Here is a 22,028-nt window from a genome sequence, read left to right on the forward strand (position 1 = left end):
CTTCAGATGACAGGAGTGCAGTTTTTGGTCCGCGAGGCTGGGCAGCTCTTCAGGGAAACACAGCCTGAAGTCCTCTTTGGTAGGAGAAACTCAAGCAGTCACATCAACAGCAGGAGGAAACTGGCTGGAGGTTGATATTCAAGCACTGCTGCATGGTTCACACAGGACAAATGTCCATATTGGGCTGGCATTAAAACCCAATAGTTTGCATCCAACAAAGCTGGATGTCCATATAGGCAGGCTGGCTGTGCTTTTAGTGACACAGGTCTGTGGGGACTAAGAGTCCTGTAAATCTAGCATTAAGGCCAGAGTGAATACAGCCCATTAATGGTGGGAGAGGGGGTCCAGGGCTAATAGAGCTTTGACATTTGAAAGCTTCAACCTTGGAAATCTTGTTGATTTTTAAGGTGCTACTGGACTCAGATCTTGATAGATGCAATTCATGAATATTGTTATCATAACATTAGATAGGCAATATGATATATTAATAAATCTTTGGTAGCTAGAAACTTATGCAATTTTATTATTTGAGGACTGCCAAAATCAAAACAAAGCAAGAGATGCCAAGAAGTCTAAAGCATCTGACTTCAAACATGTCATATTTGAAATGTAAATTTGAATTTTGATGTCAGACAAAACACTGGTTGTTAAAATAACAAAATTTGCCATATTTTACATCTTTGCAGATATTAATTTAATCTCTACAACATTTTACAGGCAACCCAAAAAGACAAAATGGAGGTTAAAAAATATGGCATTTTACCAGGTGACTAAAAATAAGGGCTGTCATTTTATAAAGGAAGATTACTGTGACATATGATTTCTGGTTTATGCTTGTATAAAATATTGGTGCCCCCCCCCCTTTACATTCTTCAGACTTGTGTTCATGGCACAAATGAAGAGAACATGTTGCAGAGCCTAAGTACAAAAAGAGAGCCAATTTTCTCTCTAAAGCAATCTAGAGGGTAATCATTTATCCTCCAGTGCTTATCTGGCTTCAGAGGAAGCCATGCAGTTACGAGTTCAGTGAAGAGAGAGCTCAGATGTACATCTTTATTTATGAGATACATTATTTAGCACTTTGACATGCAGCTAATTTAAAAATAAGATTTATCAGCAAAGTACACTGCTCTTCTCCCACACTGGAAAAGGACACATTGCAGTGGAGCACTCCATCCATACTACTGCTGACTAAGCACACTGAAGACTAAAACCTTGTCTTGTGGGTTTGTCACTAGGTTAAATATAGATTGAAGCCACAAAAAGAGTGTCTGCTCAGATCCCAAACACCCTAAGAACAGAGGAGTCCTATTGCTTCCTCTGTCTGGTCTTTACTATGTATGAAGGAAGATTGCAAGGGAAACTGTTTAGAACAGTTATATTTCTAGGTAGAACCAAGGTCTAGAGGCAAAGCCACAATCAGTGTGGTATAATGATTAGAATGTCAGACTAGGACCCGAGACCCCTAGGTTCAATTCCCCACTCAGCCATGAAATTCCCCCATTGGGTGGTCTTGAGCTATTAAATATATATGGACTGATTCACAAAATCCTTGTGTTCTCCACAGGTCTCCTTGACCAAACATATGCTAGGAGTCCTGTGCTTAGAATGTAGCATCCAGGTTTGTATGAGTCCAATTCAGATTAGGATGTGCTGTACAGTGTCTTCTTGGCATTGTCTCCCTTGACATTGGCTCCCATTTCTCCCAATCTGAAGCAGCCCCTGGGAGCAGCTACTTGTCCTGTTGTGGGCTACAAGTACACTGTCAGACAACATGCAGGTTTCTTGAAGGGGACACCCTCAATGTTGTTTCAGGTCAGGAAATGATGGGGGGCGGGCAGGTTGCAGCCATCTTTCCCCATGAACTATGGTGCCAATCCAAATCAGGGCCCCATGTGCCTGGGAATTAAGTTGTGAACATGGAAATCCCAGAACATGATTCTCAACAGGGTCCGTGGCAGACATAAGGACTTAATAATGTGTGAACTGTCTATCTCATCCCCGCCTATCTCACAGAGATATTGTGAAGATAAAATGGAGCTCCTTAGACTCAGAGGAAGGGAACAAATAGATAAAAATGTAAGATAGGTAGTTGTCTAGTCTGGCAGAGCTGCCAAGTATTGAACTTTCTAACTGATCTTGCCAAAGCCTTCCAATCAGCTGAGAAGTCTAAATAAATCCAGGTCAGAATAATTGCAATCCTAGCTGTTTCATTGTTGACTATGGCCAGTGAGCTGAGGTTGAATCCACCACAGCTATCTTCCTGGTTCCCATTGACCCTATATTAAACATTTAACAGCTTCCTTGGACTTTCACTCCCTCACTTTATGGTGTTTATCATGTTCTCATGTGACTGACAGACGACTATAAAAAAATCCAAATTTCTAGCTGTTCCTTACAGTGTCCTCCAGTTGACACAGTTCCTGACACCACAGAGAACAGGTCACTTGCAAACGTTAACTCACTACTTTGTTTTTAAAGAAAACTGGCCAAATCCCAGATTTTCTGTTTCTGTTCAGTAAAGTGCTATGATGCTCTCAACATAAGTGAACATTCTAAAACCACAGGAGTCATTCTTATTATGCATCATTGTGTCTGGTGGATGAATATAAAAAAGGTGTGCATGTTAGCAACCACCACCAATGCTTTGTGGTTGAAATGGACAGTTCTTGTGAAAGACTGCTTGTTAAACAGGTATAAAGGTGATTTCAAATGCCCCAACCTATGTACCATTCCCATCAGTCCAACATGGCAATTACTAAATGCATTTTACCCATGCAAAAAGGTTCACAGTCAACACACCTGACCAACACAGATGAGGGAGAATCTTTTTACATATCAGCTCAAACATCAGCTAAGGTCTGTACAGCTGGGTTTCCTTACAATATCCTCCAATTGACACATGCATACAGCATCAGCCAGGGTTTCTCCATTGCATCACCAATCTTGTGGAATGTTTTACTGAAATAAAAAAAGTGCTGTACCTCACCACAAACACTGGAGAATTTTCTCCATTTCCCTACATTTTTCTTCTTCTTTATGTCAACATAAACCCAAAACATACATTAAGATACTTATATAAACATATGTTTGTTACTAAGCTTTTAACAAAAGCTATTTCCAGTTTTCAAGTTCTCTTCTGTAATCATGAGTTCTAGAAGCTTAAACATGACAATTTTAAGGATTCTAATGCATGCATGTTAACCCTCACAGCAGTGCTTTAGTAGGTAGGCTTTATGTTGCTCATTTTTTCAGACAGTAGCTTTTATTCTGGGGGTAGAGCTTGCTTTGCCAAAGGAGGTTGGAGGTATGCACATACAAATCAATTCATCCCCTCTGAATGAAATAAGAACCACTGAACTGAAGGAGAGGAAAATGGGATTTGTGGTACATTTATTGAGTGTCTTCATTATGCCTATACTTTCAGCAAATGAAAGATTCTTCCCTTACGTCCCATAAATATTTATTTTAGCACTTGCTAATGCATTTCGTGTATTTAATGCAGTATTGATGGATAGAATATCCTTGGCCCCAACGGCCCTGGAGTTATTGTATAAATCCCCAAAGGATTTTAAAATCACGCTGCAGGAAAAGCAATTCTCCTTGCAAAGGGGCTGAGTCTAACTGGGACCAGCAAAGCCACAGGAGTTCATAAAGAGATACCTTGATCCAACCTGGTCCTCCCCCCCACCCTTGCCCCTTGTCATGAGTCCTCTCAGCTCCCATCTTTCTGACTCAGGCATAAAGACTCTAATCAGAATGGTGCAGTAGCAGCTATGCTCATGTTTGTTTCTCTGTCCTCCCTACCCCTAAAGATTTGTTAAACATGTTTCCTTTTATAATGCCATCTGGTACAGACTGGGAAAATGCACTTAACACCAAAGAAAGATGAAGCAGGCAACAAAAGGAAGGGGGGAAAAACTCTAAATGAACATCTGGCAGTTGACAATTTCAGTGCCTGTATTAAAGATTTGAAACTGAGGATATGCATGAGTTGGGAAAGTGAAAAGAAAAGGGCCACACTGCACATGAACTTAACTGTAGTTAAGGCTGCAGCCCCAGGCACTTGTACAGACAGAATGGGACTGATTTACTTCTGAGTAAGCAAGCATAGGATTGTAATTGCAACTCTTTTTGAAGTCAGTTTATTTATTGTAATTAGCCATTGGCTGTTACAAATCTACAAAAATCTCAAGAAAAAGGAAAGTAAACTAGAAGTTAAAACATACAAAATATCATGTAAGGTATAACAAGCGTATAACAATGGATGCAATACAATGGCAATAACAATAAAGATGTAGACATAAATCTAAAAGTTATCCCTTTGCATTGCCACCTTGGCACATATTTTCTTTGCTGCAAGGGCAAAGACTGAAACTTTCTGGGAGATATAAGCATCAATATCAGATAAAAGAAATACTAATTTTTCCTCAACTGAATAAGCACTTAGGCCTGACAGAATTCCATCTAAAATTTAGCCCCTGGAATAGAATCATAGAGTTGGAAGGGACCTCTGGGGTCATCTAGTCCAACCCCCTGAACAATGCAGAAAACTCACAAACACCTCCCCCTAAATTCACAGGATCTTCATTGCTGTCAGATGGCCATCTAGCCTCTGTTTAAAAACCTCCAAGGAAGGAGAGCCCACCACCTCCCGAGAAAGCCTGTTCCACTGAGGAATCGCTCTAACTGTCAAGAAGTTCTTCCTAATGTTGAGCCGGAAACTCTTTTGATTTAATTCCAACTCATTGGTTCTGGTCCTACTTTCTAGGGCCACAGAAAACAATTCCACACCATGCTCTAGATTACAGCCCTTCAAGTACTTGAAGATGGTGATCATATCACCTCTCAGCTGCCTCCTCTCCAGGCTAAACATCCCCAGCTCCTTCAACCTTTCCTCATAGGACTTGGTCTCCAGAACAGAAAAGTAAACCGTGAGGTAAATCTTCAATTGCATAAGAACAGCATATGCATAAACACTGGGCCACTGGAGTTTGGTTAAAACCTCCTTCCATGACTGCTGTTGGCATTGACTGGAATCGTAAGGAGGTAAAGTTCGCTCTTAGAACATGATTAGAAATGTTAACTAAGTATGGAGATCTTGTGTGTTCCAGTTTAATTAATCTGTACCATGGTGCTGTTTTTGATTTTAATATTAAGGTCCAATCTAGTTGTGCATCAGAGTCAAATATCCATTTTCTAAGATGGGATTTGTCAGTTGTGGGATTTGTCAGTTGAAAGAAAATGAAACCTAGGTTTCAACTAACACGTTCCACTGAGAGTTATCCAAATCCTGTTGATTTTAGTAGGATTCGTAATTCAGTCCTATGCACATTTACTTGGAAGCAACTCCCACTTATGTCCAGTGGGACTCACTTCTAAATAAGCCCACACAGGATTGTAGCCCTAGAGGACAAGCCTGTGCCTGTCTACTCAAATATGTCTCATGTTTAAAGGAGCTCAGCCCCAGGTAAATGTGCATAGTATTGTAGTACAATCCTCAACAGAGTGATACCCATCTAAGTCCATTTTAGGAAGGTGTAACTGCTCAGGACTACACTGTCAGCCATGTTAACTGCATTTGAGCCACGGCACATTGAGAAAAGGATCCTCTCGTATCAGATTAATTGCAAGAAAGGCTGTTCTTGGATGATGGGGGGGGGGCATGTGGTGATCAACTACAGAACTGAAGTCTTCAGTCAGGGTACAAGAGAGACATGAACTGGAAGAACTGTTGATGTCTGTGCTTGGGTGATACAGCTGTGTGGCCGGGTTGCAGTTCCAATCTGCAATGGTTGTCACAGCTGTAGCAGCTTGACAAAGCAGTACTCTTTTGAAAGAGTGCACATGAAATACTGGCATGGTTGGGGGAAAAGAAGAATGTAACAGAAAGTACAAATATTCCTGCGCTATAGTAGCAATCCATCTCGCCTGTAGAAATAGCCATCTGGAATACAAAACCTACCTGAAGTGAAACGGTTTAGCTCACTGCATCCTACTGTGCTTTGCTCTTGGCTTCGATGCCAAAATGACAATCATCTGTTCTTTACCTTCCCCTTTGAACTCTAATCATTGTTGTGCTGTTAGATGCCTTGGTGACAACAACAGCCCAGTGCTCTAATAGCATCTCTAAAGTGAAATCTTGCCGCCTTGTGTCATTTTTCTGTGACTATGCCTTTGTCACTGCCCATTGTCACTTTTAATTTTCAGCAGATTCTAGCAACGATTCTTTCAACAATATAGGGTGATGACATTACTCAAAAGAACTTTTTGCCTTGGAACTGGATAGGTTTTCTGGATAGGGATAATCATTATTGACCACTTTGGACTGTAAATTGAGAGGTCAATACTTTGTAGGCTGTTATGTTCCTTTGCCACAGTTTCTCTTTGCCATTTTATCTTCCTATGAATAGACAAAGTTGAGAGGGGTAGGCAATGTGGCCCAATATCACACATTTTAGTACCTGAATTTGGTTTCTCACTCAGCCCCTTAGGGAAGATCAACATCTGGTGCGACAGGATTCTGCTATTTCCCATGGCCTCGTTCCTGCTCTTGTAAATGACTATCTGGAAAGCCAGGAAGAAGGAATTAACATCCCCACCCCACAATGTCTTTGTAGCTGTCAAGCAGAATGGGCAAGGAGCAGCTTTATCAGTGGGGCTCATGGGCTGTAAGGCACACACCAGGACCTTTCAAGTATTTTTAGAAAGTGATTGGGGCTACTGCTCAGCAGAGGTTCCCACTGGCCATTGGAGATCTGATTGGCTGTGCAGATTAAAATAATGCACTTTTGGTGGAAGCTGCTACTACAGTGTTTATTTTATTCTTTCCCTTACATCTCATTTTTAAAATTACTCCTTGTATCCCCTGCACTTGAACTTCCCTTGTGCGTGTGTGGTTCTGCATCCTGTGATGGCCATTTTGTGGTCATGCCCACCACCCTGTATGTGATTTTTTTAAAAAGTCACTATGGCAAATATTGTGGCTTCAACTTTGCACTGTTATCTTACTGCTGAGATTTGTCTTTGTCAGCTGTGCATTTCTCCTCAGTTTCTGTTCTAGCTGTTGGGCTGCAGGCAGGATGGCTCCCATTGGAGAACAAAACCTGGGCTGGTTTGCCTCTGCTAGTCTAAGCCAGACAATTAATTCCCATTACTTCCCTGGCAAAGGGAAGCCTATGTCATTACATCCAAAACTGTATCACTTGGGAAGGCTGCATGATTCAGACTCTCAAGGTCACTCAAATACCATTAATTTTGTTGAATCAAACTACAGATTCAATTGCCAAGTACAATTTAAACTATTAGCCTAAGATTCTCTTGGCCAGCCCTTCTGCTGGGGCATCCAAAAAGGCAATTCAGCGTCAACATTCCACTGTAGATATGTGACTGCTTTCCACACAGGCAGCAGCAGTGACAGGGGCAGTGACTGCCAGGAGGTACAGCTGCCAAAAGCACTAGCCTTTTGTGGATTCTCTGGTCTTTACAAAGAAAGCATGTCTACCAGTGACTTGCCAACCAGTGATATTTACTTGACCCCCTATCTGAGCAGTTGGCAGTATTTAACTTCAGTGCTAAATGGACTGCAAACAATGGACTGCTAAAAACAAAGCACACCTTCCACAGGCCTCTGCAAGTACAGGTTATCAATCATGGGGACAATCTAACATACTTCTAGTGTGAGAAAAAATCTGTATCCAAGAAAGAAAATCCATTGGAAAAAAGGAAATTGAAAAACACTATTGGAATTTGTGTAATACTGTCCTCTGCCAAAAGCTGCATGAAAGGGATAACTTGCAAACATCTCCTGCCATGGAAACAGTGCCATTGTACTGTACTCACATAGGCACAGGTAAATTATATTGGATCAGCAAAACACATTTAGGTCATGTTCCTGCACAAAGGACAAGATCAGAAGAAGGTGGGGAAGAGGAAGGGGGTGACTAGGACAGCTAGCAGCCCTTCAGTGATATCAGGACCACCCCTCCTTGCACACAGAGAAATGTATGTATTATCTGAAGGCAAGTACAAGCCACTGAGGGAGAAATTACAAAACAACGTGGCAAATTCTACTATCTTCTATAGGCAAGGCTTTTTTGTAGCAAGAACGCTTTTGCATATTAGACTACAGAGCCCTCATGTAGCCAATCCTCTAAGAGCTTACAGGGCTTTTAGTACAGGGCCTACTGTAAGCTCTTGGAGGATTGGCTACATCAGGGGTATGTGGTCAAATATGCAAAGGTGGTCCCGCTACAAAAAAAGCCCTGTCTGTAGGTAAATACTAGATCTGTTCTTGGCACCAGAGATTGGTGCTTGTTGGGTTTACTGTGCTCTCTCCCCTAATGATGGGGGTAAAACCCACAAGGACTCTCATGGAATGTGAAATCTGTCCCCACTCCTGCTGGTTCTCTGCCCTCTTGCAGCTTCCTTCCTCTCCCCATTTCCCCTCAAAACCCTCTGCAAGGCCCAGGAGAGCTGCTAAGAGAAAAGTGGAGCCATCTTTGACAGGGCTGCTCTTTGGCTCTTGTGGCAGAGAAGATGGGTGCCTTTTGCTCCAACTCTTTCACTGCAGGGACAGCCAAGACTGAAGCCTTTGTCTCTCTTGGCTGCTCTGCTGGCTGGCCAGCTCCAGCTTATTGGTGGTCTGAACTTGGCGTGAAAAGTGAGCCGGACATTCTTGCTGCTCCCATCACCTGGTCAGCAGGGAAGGCTTGGAGCAGAAACAGTGAGCAGGATTCTCCAAGCCCAAACTCCAGATCTGTTGGCCAACAATGCCTGGAGGAGATAGGCTTGGACTGAAAGTGAGTCCTGCACACTTTCTATAGAGGAGACTCAGAGAGAAAGTGTTCTGGTTCCAGACCTCCCACCCTTACCAACTGCCAGTCAGTTTTGATCAGGTTGTTGCTAATATCTCCCAAGTGTTGCAAGATCTCATTTAGAATTCTTTTGGAGTAATTTGTTTTGCACAGATATCACTTGTCCATTTTCTGGGTTTTCTATACTCTTGTGTCCCGTATCCTTATAACTGCTCTTTCTACTTCTGAGGAATACCTAGCTTTTCACTGAAAGGGAAGCATTTGCTAAAAAATGAAACCTGGTTTTATTTATTTAATATATTTCCCATGTGTTGCTATTAAACCTGAAAAAATTAAAATACTGAAGGAAAAATGTTTCTTAAACAGGCTCTACAGAAGAATATTATGAACTACTGCAGTAAAGGAAGGTGCTGTATTGGTCTTCAGCAGAAGAGCTGGATTCGAGTCCTGTAGCACCTAAGAGATCAACAAGATATTCAGGGTATGCACTTCCAAGAGTCAAAGCTCCCTTTGTCAGAGACTGACTCAATTACTAACATAAAAATATGTTAGATAAAAAAGCAATCTGATCAATTATATCACTATATCTAATTTTATCCAGGACAGTTTCTTCAGTTGCCATCCAGTTATTAACGGTGCAATCTTAAACAGAGTGCCTTTCCAAGTCACTTAGCCTAAACAGAAATTGTACAACCAACCACAAGACAATTTCAAGACAAAACTTGAACCTTTTCTCCAATCCCATCCCTTCAGCCAGAATACAACAATCACCACCATCACCCTTCTTTCTCCTCCTAGTCCATATCCTTATCTGCTGCCTGTTCTGGGCTCTGAAGTAGAGATAAAGGCTTGTATCCTATGAACAATTTTGATGCACACTAAATAGATGCTGCCATGCAGTGTGCTTCCTCTTGCATTACCATTTCCATCTAAACAAGATCAATGCTTTTAGATGCACCTTGCAACAAAAGTGCTACCACAAGAGGAAACACACTCCATGGCAGAGGCTATCTAGTGTGCATGAAGTCATTTATAGAATCCAAGCCATAATGGGTAACTGACTGGCTGTTGTGCTGATCTTCTTCTCAGCATTGCTTGTGGAGAGGATAGTCTAGAACCAGAACAACCTGAGGTGAAGGGCAAATAATGCCTCCAAGGTAGATTCAGGTCTGGAAAATAACACAGGGGAAGGCCGAAGCCCCTTCTTTTCCCACACTGTGATCTGAATCAGGGGTACTTGGGAAATGAATTCCCTTACATCTGACTTCTAAAGATCTCAGTCCAAGTCAGGCCAGGGTAATCTAGACACTGCACATTATAAACCTTAACATGCTTATGTATATGTCATTCCATAGTAACATGCTGGGTAGGCATATAAGATATCTTCTGCCCACCCCAAATGAATGATGATGGCATGCAACGTGCATTGTGACATCTGGATGTGTCACTTGAGGGAATAGATACCTGGGAAGTATGCCACAGCAATCCTAATGAAATCTGACGCACTGGAAATGCTAAGTATTATTATTACTGACATGCCTACCCAAGACGAGAGGTATTTTAAGCATGTGTGCAAACATGCCCTCAGCCCACCGTTTCATTTCAGCAAAGGAGGGATTGAAGCAGGTTCACAGGATCCTCTCATTCACAACTTTACCTTTTATTTAGCAGATCGTACCTTCTATAATGAGATTTTTCTTCTTAAACAACAAAGTTCAGTTATAAATGCCCACCATGCTGTCAGGACTGGAGAGTACATATCAGAGAAAACAGAGCTCCCAAGTTCCTTTTTTCCTGGCAAGGTTGATTCAAATCCCACTGACAGGATAAAAACAAACCACAGCCCTTCAGTGCCTGCAGAGAGAGGAGTAAAGAATATTGAATTCAGGAGATGTGAAAGACCCATTGCAACCTTTTCTCCATTTTGTTCTGTTGTGTGTTATGTGAAAGCAGGTGAGAAAGCAGGAGAGAGGCATCTATTTCTTTAGCATTCTCCTGTTTCCATTGATCCTTTTATAATTGCAGGCAGTTTGGATTACATGATTTATGATTCCAGAGCCTGTGTCACCAGCTGGGAATTTCACAGAATGCCAATCAAGAGCATGAAATATATAACATGCTTGATAGAAACTGGTTAGCATACCAAAATGCTGAAGCTTGGAAAGAAGTGGCAGGCAGAACAAGGAGAGACAGCAACAAGATAGCTTGGGGACTTCTGCAGCCTCTTAAAATCTTGTTAAAGGCAGGAAGGGGATAAAAGCCCAGCTTTCACTGTTACCCATAGCCCTCCCCCACAAAACACTAGGCCTTTGAAGGCTAGGGTGTGTGGACAAAAGTTCCAGAGAGAGCACCTCACTGCCCATCATGCCTTCTCCCTTCTCCACAAACTATAGAGGCCAGCATCCCTACCTTGGTCTTAGGCATCGCGAGGGCCATCCTTGCCACTAAGCAAACTAGACAATTGCCTAGGGTGCTGGCCTTCTGGGGGTGCTGAATTGGGTGCTCCCCATGTGACTTAGTGAGGTTATTAATGTGGGGGAGGGGTGCCGGAAGTTAGCCTTGCCTAGGGTGCTAGACAGTCTGGGCACCACACCCCATTTCTAGCTCATTTTTTACTAGTGAATACGGGTGCTTGATGAAAAACATACAATGAAATGACAGTGGTTAGCAGAACTCACTTTAAACCTGTGCGCAGTGCAATGAGCAGGACAGACTGATTATTAAAATTCAGCATGAGTTATACAGCATTAGATCTGTCTATACTGGAGCTAAGATTGCCAACAGACCAGGAGAATCAGAGGCTTAATGTGTGGAAAAGGGCAGCTGAAGTTCTTTAGGGCATGGAGGTAAATAGCATCCCATTAAATGTTTTTTCTCTCTAGTCATTTGGCAACCCTAACTGCAATTAATCACAGTAGCAGTCACTCTAACAGATGTCAAGTTAAAACTACAGACTTACACTAGAACTAAGGGATAGGAAGAACCTCACATATTAAGTAAAAAGCAACATATTATCTAAAAAGCAACACACACAATCAGTTACACTCTCTTCCACACAGGTTTGTCGCACTGTGGCTATGCACTTTTGCGAAGCACTAGAACCAGAACTTACTAGGGCACAGATGATGTCTGGAAGATACTGCTTATAACCAAAAAGCCTCCGCAGGCCAACAATGACTTGTGGAAACGCACTTATTAGGAAAAACTTTTCTTCTGTGTAAGACTTGATATTTAACTTGGACATGGACTGAAAAGATTCCCTGTCAGTTTCGCTCTCTCCTGATTCTCCCCCCTTCATCTTCCCCTGAACTTGCTTTCTCCTAACCAAAGACAAGAATGATGAATATTCACAGATGTCATTGTTATAAGACAGGAAAGAGGACTTTGTGCTGCATTTTTCTCATTAGTTGATAAGTGAATGCATATCCTTCCTGGAATGAAATGTGGAATTTAAAACATCTGAGTTAAATTTCCTGCCTGGTCACAAAAAAATCCCAGTTTGAATCATCTAAATCCTGCTATACCAAATGATGTATGTCTGCATGAGAGAGAAATAAAAAATGCTGCTAAATATTAAAGGCTGAAAATCTTCTACACTGCAGGGCTCAGCATGGTGGCTGAGTCAAGGTGTACTGGCACCTCAGAAGCCACTCACCTTGATCTTGCTGCTGAGGAAAGTAATTAGCATGGCTCATTGATCACAGTGGGACATGCTACTGAGTAAACATGCCAAGGCTCAGCCTGCAAATAATCTGTCCTCCACTGTCGTTTTGTAAACCAAGACCAGCGGACTGACTGTACTGAATCAGGCTTTGCTCATGCACTCGCTCCTAGAAAAACCATTTCAGCCCACACCCTGTGAACTCCTTCAGGTTTTAGTACCTCTGGCTTTGCTACTTTCCTGTACTAGGAGTAGAAGTTCTAACAGCTCCCTTAAAGCCCATCATGTTTTTATATCTTCCCTCTTACACACTGAGCTTTACTGCCCATGGTGGCCATCAATGTATCATAACAGGACTCAAGGATTGTTCTTTTCTCTCCTTCTGGACTGGAATCACCCAAGTTCGTGAAGCAGAACAGGACATTTACAGTGCCCCCTCTGAAAAAAACTCATCTCTTCAGTTGGGATGGAAAGGCACAGCCAAAGCTTTTCTCCTGACTTTTCAATCCTTCTTCCGCTGCTTGCTGTTGCCAGTCTACTGTGATAACACACAGTTATTTATCAGTCCAAGCAACATCCACAGCTACCAAGTTGTGATCAAAGCAAATTCTCACCTAGCCTTATAAAGAGGCCCAAGTCCCAGTGACAATGATAGGATTTCCCCCCAATGTGCATTTATGAATTAGTAAATAGTTACTTATATCTGATTTTATTTTTTAAAAGATTGAAAAACTGATTTTTTTTCCCACTTCTTTCCAACTTAAAGAAAAGAACTATCACCTTAAAAATGCTTTTGCTTCAGTTATTTTGTAGTGCTTGGTTTAGGCTTGAATCCTAGTAAAAAGGTAAAAAAGGTAGTCCCCTGTGCAAGCACCAGTCATTTCCGACTCTGGGGTGACGTTGCTTTCACAACGTTTTCACGGCAGACTTTTTATGGGGTGGTTTGCCATTGCCTTCCCTAGTCATCTATGTTTCCCCCCCAGCAAGTTGGGTATTCATTTTACCGACCTCGGAAGGATAGAAGACTGAGTCAGCCTTGAGCCAGCTACCTGAACCCAGCTTCCGCCAGGATCGAATTCAGGGCGTGAGCAGAGAGCTCTGACTGCAATACTGCAGCTTTACCGCTCTGTGCCATGAGGCTCTTCCCCGTACCATATCACAAAAGAACATCTAAGTTAAGCTTCATGGTTGTCTTTCATCAAATATATGCTTAGCAAACTTCAAAATGCTCTTATAGCTTACAGAAGCAGCACACATTGGACCATCCCCAGGTTTCTTGTGCCAAGTGAATTTCCCTGTAGAGGAATACTTGCACCGGAGAATATTTTCCTGTGTGGAATTTAGCATGTCTCTACTTTTTTTTTGGGGGGGGGGGGGTGGGAAGATTCCACATGATGACAGAACATGGGGCTCCTTGGTTTTTCTCCATTTAAGCTAGAGCAACCACCCCTCCTTTGAATGATTGTTTAGTTAGCTGTGAAGGGGGAGTCATGGGAGGGCTGCATGGGGGCCAGGACTTTTTTCCTGTAAAAAGAGGTGCCAGAACTCTCAAGAGGGAAATGAAGGAGAAACACACAGGATTCTTTGAAACAATATTATTTTCATGTGCTACAGATTTATCTCTGTTTTAAAGCAGTTTCCAATCTTTAGAAATGTCACCAACTTCCTCAGTTCTTTTTCAGGTCTTGCTTTTGGTTCCTAATGCTGAATGATGACCTTGAAGCAACCATGTTTTAACATACTTTGTTGTCCCCTAATGCCCCTCATGAACGTTTAGACTTTTTTTTTTAGAATTTTGTTTCCACAAAGCAGTTCCGGAACTCTGTTCTGGTATGTTCCCCCAGTAAAAAAAAAAAGTTCTGTGGGGGCTAGAAACCTGTTGGAGCATTAATGTGATCCAGCATTAATGTGATGGATAAGCAAGAGTAAGCAGTACAAATACAAGTTGCAAGGGCATGAAGTGTGTAGATCTGTCCTTACTAGTTTCCACCCCATTCATAGATTTTTCCACAGTGAGGGCAGCTTTCTCTACTACCATGTGGAAACAGCCAAAGTCATTGTTAACTTGTCAATCAAGTAAGTTTCTCTACCCTTCAAAATTATTTCCTTCCCCCCCCACCCCCGCCACTCTGGATCTTCAGTGGTTCTGAGGCAATGAAGAATGAAATGTATTCATTTTTGTGTTTCTGATCTTTTGTTACCATTACAAGAATACATGGTTGTTTTTTTAAGGTCCCTTTAAAACTTGCGTGTAAAAAAGAGAGCCAGTTTGGTGTAGTGGTTAAGTGCATGGACTCTTATCTGGGTTTGATTCCCCATTCCCCCACTTGCACCTGCTGAAATGGCCTTGGGTTAGCCATCGCTGTTGCAAAGGCTGTCCTTGAAAGGGCAGTTGCTGTGAGAGCCCTCTCAGCCCCACCCACCTCACAGGGTGTCTGTTGTGGGGGGGGGGAGAAGATAAAGGAGATTGTAAACTGCTCTGAGTCTCTGATTCAGAGAGAAGGGCGGGGTATAAATCTGCAATTCTTCTTCAAGAAATAGCAGTATAAATTGGTAGTGAATAAAGCATATCAATTTTAAACTCTGTTATTGCAACAGGGCAGAAGGCAACAACTTCTAGTGTACAGAAGGCAACAACTTCTAGTATACAATTCTCTTGTTAGAGCAAGTCAGTCCATACATGAAACTCTAGCTTTATCTGCTTGTAAAAAACATATAACAAACAAGGGTTTTCTGAGTGCTGTTTCTTGCAGGAAATCCTTGCTTTTGTAACAATTTATGAGACATTTCTCCTGCATAATCAACTAATGTTGTAAGATCAGACTTCCTAACCTGCAAGGTATACTGCTAGGATCAGAATGGATAAGCCAGTTCACATATGATACAACCTTTAGCTTCACTGATAGGGTTGCCATGATTATGCTAACCTCACAACCATTTCTTCAGTCTGCTATTTTCCTTTTGGGGGGATAAGTTCTCTGAAGGATCAAAGTTGTTGGAAATCCATGGAGCCAAGGCACCAGCAGGACTAAGTTCTCTACCCCTGCCCTGGCCACAGACTTTCCCACATAATCAGCCTTAAACTTTGGCTCTGATGATACATTCCATAGCATCAGAAAAGGAAAGAGACGGGTCAGTGCAGAAAATGGCTTTTGCCTCTCAGCCATACTCACATAATCCTCCTCTCTGTAGATCAGGTGGAGCTGTGTAAGATGTGAGTCCTGGGATGAATGACTGTGGGGTAGTAGCAAAGACAAACTATCCTGCATTGCAAAGCCATTTTTCTTTCCAGCTTTCCCTCCACCCTCCATCATCTCTTCGTTCCTGGTTTCCTGTTGTTCACATGTGTGGGAAGAGCTGGACTGTGACTTCAGTTTTTGTTATGTATGTGCCTTAAAGTATGGACTTTCCGGCAGCTCATTGGAGCCAGGAAAGCAGAGCTTGGGGACTGTATAACAATGGGTAGTGGGATCAAATACCTGCTGCCCTGCACCTATCATAGATCCCTGCCTGTTTGAATGAACCAATGGCAGACTAGCACGGGAGATTAAAGTTGTATATATGTTTGTCCCACAGGCCCTTAGTCAGTCTTTGTTGGAGTAGCCTACACCATGCTTTTCCTAATAAAGAGCTGTCCTCACTATGATTTCGTCTCTGCGATGCTTTGAACACACTATATCATAGTAGCGACAAAGGTGGGATCCTGGTAGGTGACACAGCAACCGGCAACGCACCGTGTAGCAAGCTCCTGCTCCGTGCATCACACCACCATTGCTCACAAGGGTCACCACGCCAGGACAGGAGATGAGTCAGAGCCAAGCTTTTGGCTCCCCCAGCGCCGGGAAAACAACTTCTCCAAGGGCCAACCCCGACCAGGCCGTGGTGCCTGGCCCCCATGGGCCACTGCCGGAGTTCAACCCCAAATCAACCCGAAAGATGGGAGCGATGGGTGAAGCAACTCAACTTCTATCTTCTCTACCATGACGTTGAAAACGAGCAGAAGCAGAAACAGCTAGCACTGGCAGGTAACTGACATCCATCATGCACTCGCGCCCTCCCAGACCAATTTCCAGAGGGTGTGTGAAGAATTCCCTGCCATTTTCGATGGCAGCCTGGGTACCTACACGGGAGAAACAGTGACCCTACAACTAGATCCCACTGTGCAGCCTATTAGATTGAAGGCCTGGCGGGTGCCCCTGGCATTAAAGCCCAAGATAAAGGAGGAGTTGGACTGGGGCGGGGTTGAAGATCAAGAGAGATAAATGTGAACTGGGGGTGACCAGCATTGACTTCCTGGGGTACAGGGTGGATGAACAAGGGATTCACCCAGCTAGGGACAAAATCAGGGTGATTTGTGATGCACCGCTCCCCGGGAACAAAGCGGAACTACAATCATTTTGGGGACTTCTTAGTTTCTACAATGCCTTCCTTCCCAACAAGGCGGCAGTAGCCGAACCTCTGCACTGCCTACTGGACAAAAGGGCTCCGTGGGTTTGGGGTCACCGGAAAGTTTGACTTCCAACAGCTTGCTGGCGCACTTGATGAGCAGCTGCCAGTCGTCTTGGCCTGCGATGCGTCACCATACGGGGTGGGGGCGGTCTCAGCTCACATGCTGCCAGACGGCCATGAGGACCCGGTGGAATACTATTCCCGAACCTTGCAAAAGCCGGAGCGCAACTACGCGCAGATTGACAAGGAGGGTCTGACTATAGTTGCAGGGGTAAAGAAATTTCATGACTATATGTACGGCCAGCCCTTCCCAATACACACAGACCACAAGCCCTTGCTAGGACTGTTTGCCCTCGACCACCAGACGCCGCAAATGCTTTCACCGCGGGTCTTGTGATCGTCCGTCTTCCTTGCGGGATACCAGTGCGGCCTGTGCTACCGACTGGGGTAGGTGATGGGCCATGCTGACACGTTGAGTCGATTGCTGCTGCCTTCCATGGACCCAGATCCTGCCCCAGCTTACCAGATCATGTCATTGGAGTCCCTTCCGGACCGCCCGGTACACGCTATGGACATTGCCTGATGCTCCAGGAAAGACAAGACCCTCTCACGGGTTCTGTTTTAAACAATTTTATTGATAACATATGGTAACAATTTTCGTTAATAACTTCTTCATCTATCCCATATGCTTCTGTCTAATCACCCCTCCCCCACCCCCGCCAGTGTTATTTACTCAAAATACTAACATTAAAAGGTACTGTTAATTACTAATAACTAAAATTAATATTCTTATTCCTTCTAAAGTTTAATCATTATCAAAAATTGTCCAAAGTCCTTTTACTTTCCACTCTTCATCTACATAACTTCTAATTTTTTTCCACTCCCTTTAAAAATCTTCTAAATTATAGTCTCTTAAAGTTCTTGTTAATTTGTCCATCTCACTCCATGTCATAACTTTTACAATCCAATCCTATTTTTCTGGTATTTTTTCTTACTTCCATAACTGCGCATATAGTGTCCTAGCAGCTGAAAGCAAGTACCAAATTATAGTTCTATCTTCTTTTGGAAATTTTTCCATTTGTAATCCCAACAGAAAAATCTCTGCAGCTTTCTTGAATTCATATCCAAAGATCCTAGAAATGTCTTGTTGGATCATCTGCCAATACTTTTTCGCTCTTTCACAAGTCCACCACATATGGTAGAAAGAACCTTCATGTTTTTTGCATTTCCAACATCTGTCTGGCATCTTGTTATTCATCTTTGCCAATTTTTTAGGAATCATATACCATCAATACATCATTTTAAAACAGTTCTCTTTAATATTCTGGCATGTTGAAAGTTCCATCTTTTTCTTCCCATAATACATATAAGCGTGCCAGCTGAATTTATTTCCATGACCTTCCAACACTAAAAGTTTTTTATTCAACAGCGACACCCAATCTTTTATCCACACTAAACAAACTGCTTCATGATATAATCTTAAATCTGGTAATTGGAATCCTCCTCTTTCTTTAGCATCTATTAAAACTTTCATTTTAATCCTTGGTTTCTTCCCAGCCCATACAAATTCCGAAATCTTCCTTTGCCACTTGTTAAATTGTTTACTGTCTTTCACAATCGGAATAGTTTGAAACAAATACATTATTCCCGGCAAAATATTCATCTTAATAGCAGCTATTCTTCCAAGCAATGACAAGTTAAGTTTATTCCATTTTATCATATCTTCATCCATTTTACGCCATAGATTTTCATAGTTATTTTTGAACAGGTCAATATTCTTCATTGTTATTTCCACACCCAAATATTTTACTTTAGAGGTAACTTCACATCCTGTTAGTCTCTGCAACTCCTTTTATTTATTTACTTGCATATTTTTACATAAAAATTTTGATTTTTCTTTATTAACATAAAATCCCACCAGTTCTCCATATTCTTGTATTTCGGCTAACAAGAAAGGTGTTACTTGTGTAGGATTTTCATTTATAAACATTATATCATCTGCAAATGCTCTATATTTGTAAATAAATCCTTTAACTCTCAACCCTTCTATTTCTTTAGCATCTTGTATTTGCATCAATAAAATTTCAAGAGTCATTATAAACAACAAAGGTGAAAGCGGACAACCTTGTCTTGTACCTTTGCTGATTATCATTTCATCTGTAAGATCTGCATTTATACATAACCTTGCACATTGTTCAGTATATATTGCCTTTATCATTCTTATAAAGTTTTTCCCCAACTCTATTTTCTCCATTACTACAAACATAAAGTCCCAGTTCAAATTATCAAAAGCTTTCTCTGCATCCGCAAAGAACAATGCAACTTCCTTCTCTGGATGTCTTTCATAATATTCTACAATATTTACAACAGTTCTAATATTTGCCTTTTAGGGAGAAAACCCACTTGGTCTTCCTTTATGAAATTTATCAAATATTGTTTAAGTCGTTCTGCCAAAATTCTTGTATATATCTTATAGTCATTATTTAGTAATGAGATTGGTCTATAGTTCTTTACATTCGTGACATCTCTATCTTCCTGAGGAATCAAAGAAATTACAGCTTCCTTCCATGTATTTGGTATTTTCCCTTTTATTCTTATCATATTCATCAATTTTTGATGTTTTGGTTCTAATTCTTCTTTAAAAATTTTAAATTTTTTTGCCGTATATCCATCTGGCCCAGTTGCTTTTCCAATTTTCGTTGTATTAATCTCACGGGTTCTGGACTGGATGTGAAGGGGATAGCCAGTGGCTCGGATGGGGTCAGAGTTCTCTGTGTTTGTATCCCGCTGGGATGAATTGTCTGTACACAAGGGGTGTCTGTTGTAGGGAAACAGGGTGGTGGTACCCCCGGTTTTAAGGCAGTGGGTCCTCAATGCACTACACGAGACACACCCTGGTATTGTGCGCATGAAGGCACTAGCCCACAGTTATCCATGAATCGATGATGCCATTGAGTCCTGGATACCTCTTTGCCAGTCATGCCAGGAAACTCGGCCAGCTCCACCTAGAGCCCCAGGTCAACAGTGGGAACACACACAAAACCCCTGGTCCCACCTGCATTTAGATTTTGTGGGGCCCTTCCAGGGACAGGTATTCTTCCTGATCATAGATTCCCACTCCAAGTGGCTAGAGGTAATCCCGGTAGCATCCACTTCCACCAGGGTGGCACTAGGGGCATTCCGAAGGGTTTTCACCACACACGGATTGCCAGATACCCTTGTCTCGGACAATGGGATGGCATTCACTTTGGCCAAGTTCCAAGACTTTTGTGGCTGAAATATAATAAAGCATATAAGGTTGGCCCCCTTCCATCCTGCCACAAACGGCCAAGCGGAACAGATGGTATGGGCTACCAAAGAATCGCTTCGCCGCATTGTCCAGGGCGACTGGGAAACCTGCCTAGCCGAATGCTTGCTCACCCATCACTACACCCTTAGTACAGTAACCAGCTGAAGCCCAGAGGAACTGCTCATGGGTAGGAGGCTTAACACATTACTAGACCGCATGCACCTGGACCAGGCCCCAAACCTACAGGAGGTACCAGAGACAGTCCAGGCGCCCAGAGGGTTCGACACAGGGGGCCTGGTGTTCACTAAAAACTTTGGAGGGGGAGCAGCATGGATACCCGCCTGAGTCTTCGGGGTACTGGGGGCCATAATGTATGAGGTCACCTCAGAAGAGGGATTCACAATGAGGTGACACATAGACCAGTTATGGCCCTGCGAGGCACCAGGGGGCGGGGTAGCAAGCCCTGATATCTCACTGGCCGACAGTCCAGATGTGGAGACGGAGGAAGTGACAGCCTCGGTGACCGCGGCTCAACAGACACCCGTGCCGCAAGAGGAATCGGAACATCCAGCTGGGAATGAGCATCAGGAAGACCCCGAACCATTGGCCGAGGCTACAATGCTACCAGGCCCCCAGCCCACTGCAACCAAGGCTGCAACCTCCCCACCTGCGGCCCCAGAAATCAGAAGGTCAACATGCAAGCGGCGCAAGCCAGCGTACCTACTATGTACAATAGGGCTTGCAAACTTAGGGGGGAGGGATGTTATGTATGTGCCTTAAAGTATGAACTTCCTGCCGGCTCATTGAAGCCAGGAAAGCAGAGCTTGGGGACTGTATAACAATGGGTAGTGGGATCCAAATACCTGCCGCCCTGCACCTATCACAGACCCCCGCCTGTTTAAATGAATCAATGGCAGGCTAGCGCAGGACATTAGAGTTGTTTATAGGTTTGGCCCACAGGCCCTTAGTCAGTCTTTGCTGGAGCAGCCTACACCATGCTTTTCCTAATAAAGAGCTGTCCTCACTATGATCTCGTCTCTGCAATGCTTTGAACCCACTATATTACAGTTTTTAAACAAACAAACAAACAAACAAACAAACCAGGTGCCAAGTTGCACAATTTTATACACTGTGTTCCATAAAATGTTTACTTGTCTTTAAATACATACTTTTGTTTGATGAAATTGCTGTTAAGTAACTCTGGTTTACAGTTTACCAAGGACCAAACATCCCTGAGGGTTTTTTTTTAAAGTTAAAAGCAGTGCTTGAGGCTGCAATCAGGAGAGAAAGAAAAATAGATGGTAGTGGTGTTAGGTGCTTAACCTTCCCTTGACAGAAGTTTTTCCTCTCAAAATAACCCCCAAAGTAGTCTTTCTCCCCCCAAAAGGATAAACTATATGAGCTACCTTAACTTGGGGGGGGGGGGTGAATTTTGAGAGGAAAAACCAGCTGACAGGAAAGGGTTAAACATACTTCTTACTCATCTTTCTCATCTGATTAACACTTTTAGTGTTTCCCTTTTTTAAAATGTTAAAGGAGAGCTACACAGAATTCCATATAATGTGTAGATTGGCCCTTTGTTACGGAAGCCACCATAAGACAATTTTGTACCCCACTGTTGGGCCTTTTCTATTAAAATATGTGGTTGTCACCACTCATCTATTTAAACAGCCCAAACATGTGGTTACCTTCTAAAGTCCAACCTAAATAATTCAGTTTTGCATGCCCTGTGGAAACTAAGCAAGTCCGGCAGGACACTGTTTCCATCTGAGAGAGCATTCCACAGGGCACACATCACAACTGAGAAGCCCCT

This window comes from Heteronotia binoei, chromosome 2 (genome assembly GCF_032191835.1).
Source record: "Heteronotia binoei isolate CCM8104 ecotype False Entrance Well chromosome 2, APGP_CSIRO_Hbin_v1, whole genome shotgun sequence".
NCBI classification, from domain to species: domain Eukaryota; kingdom Metazoa; phylum Chordata; class Lepidosauria; order Squamata; family Gekkonidae; genus Heteronotia; species Heteronotia binoei.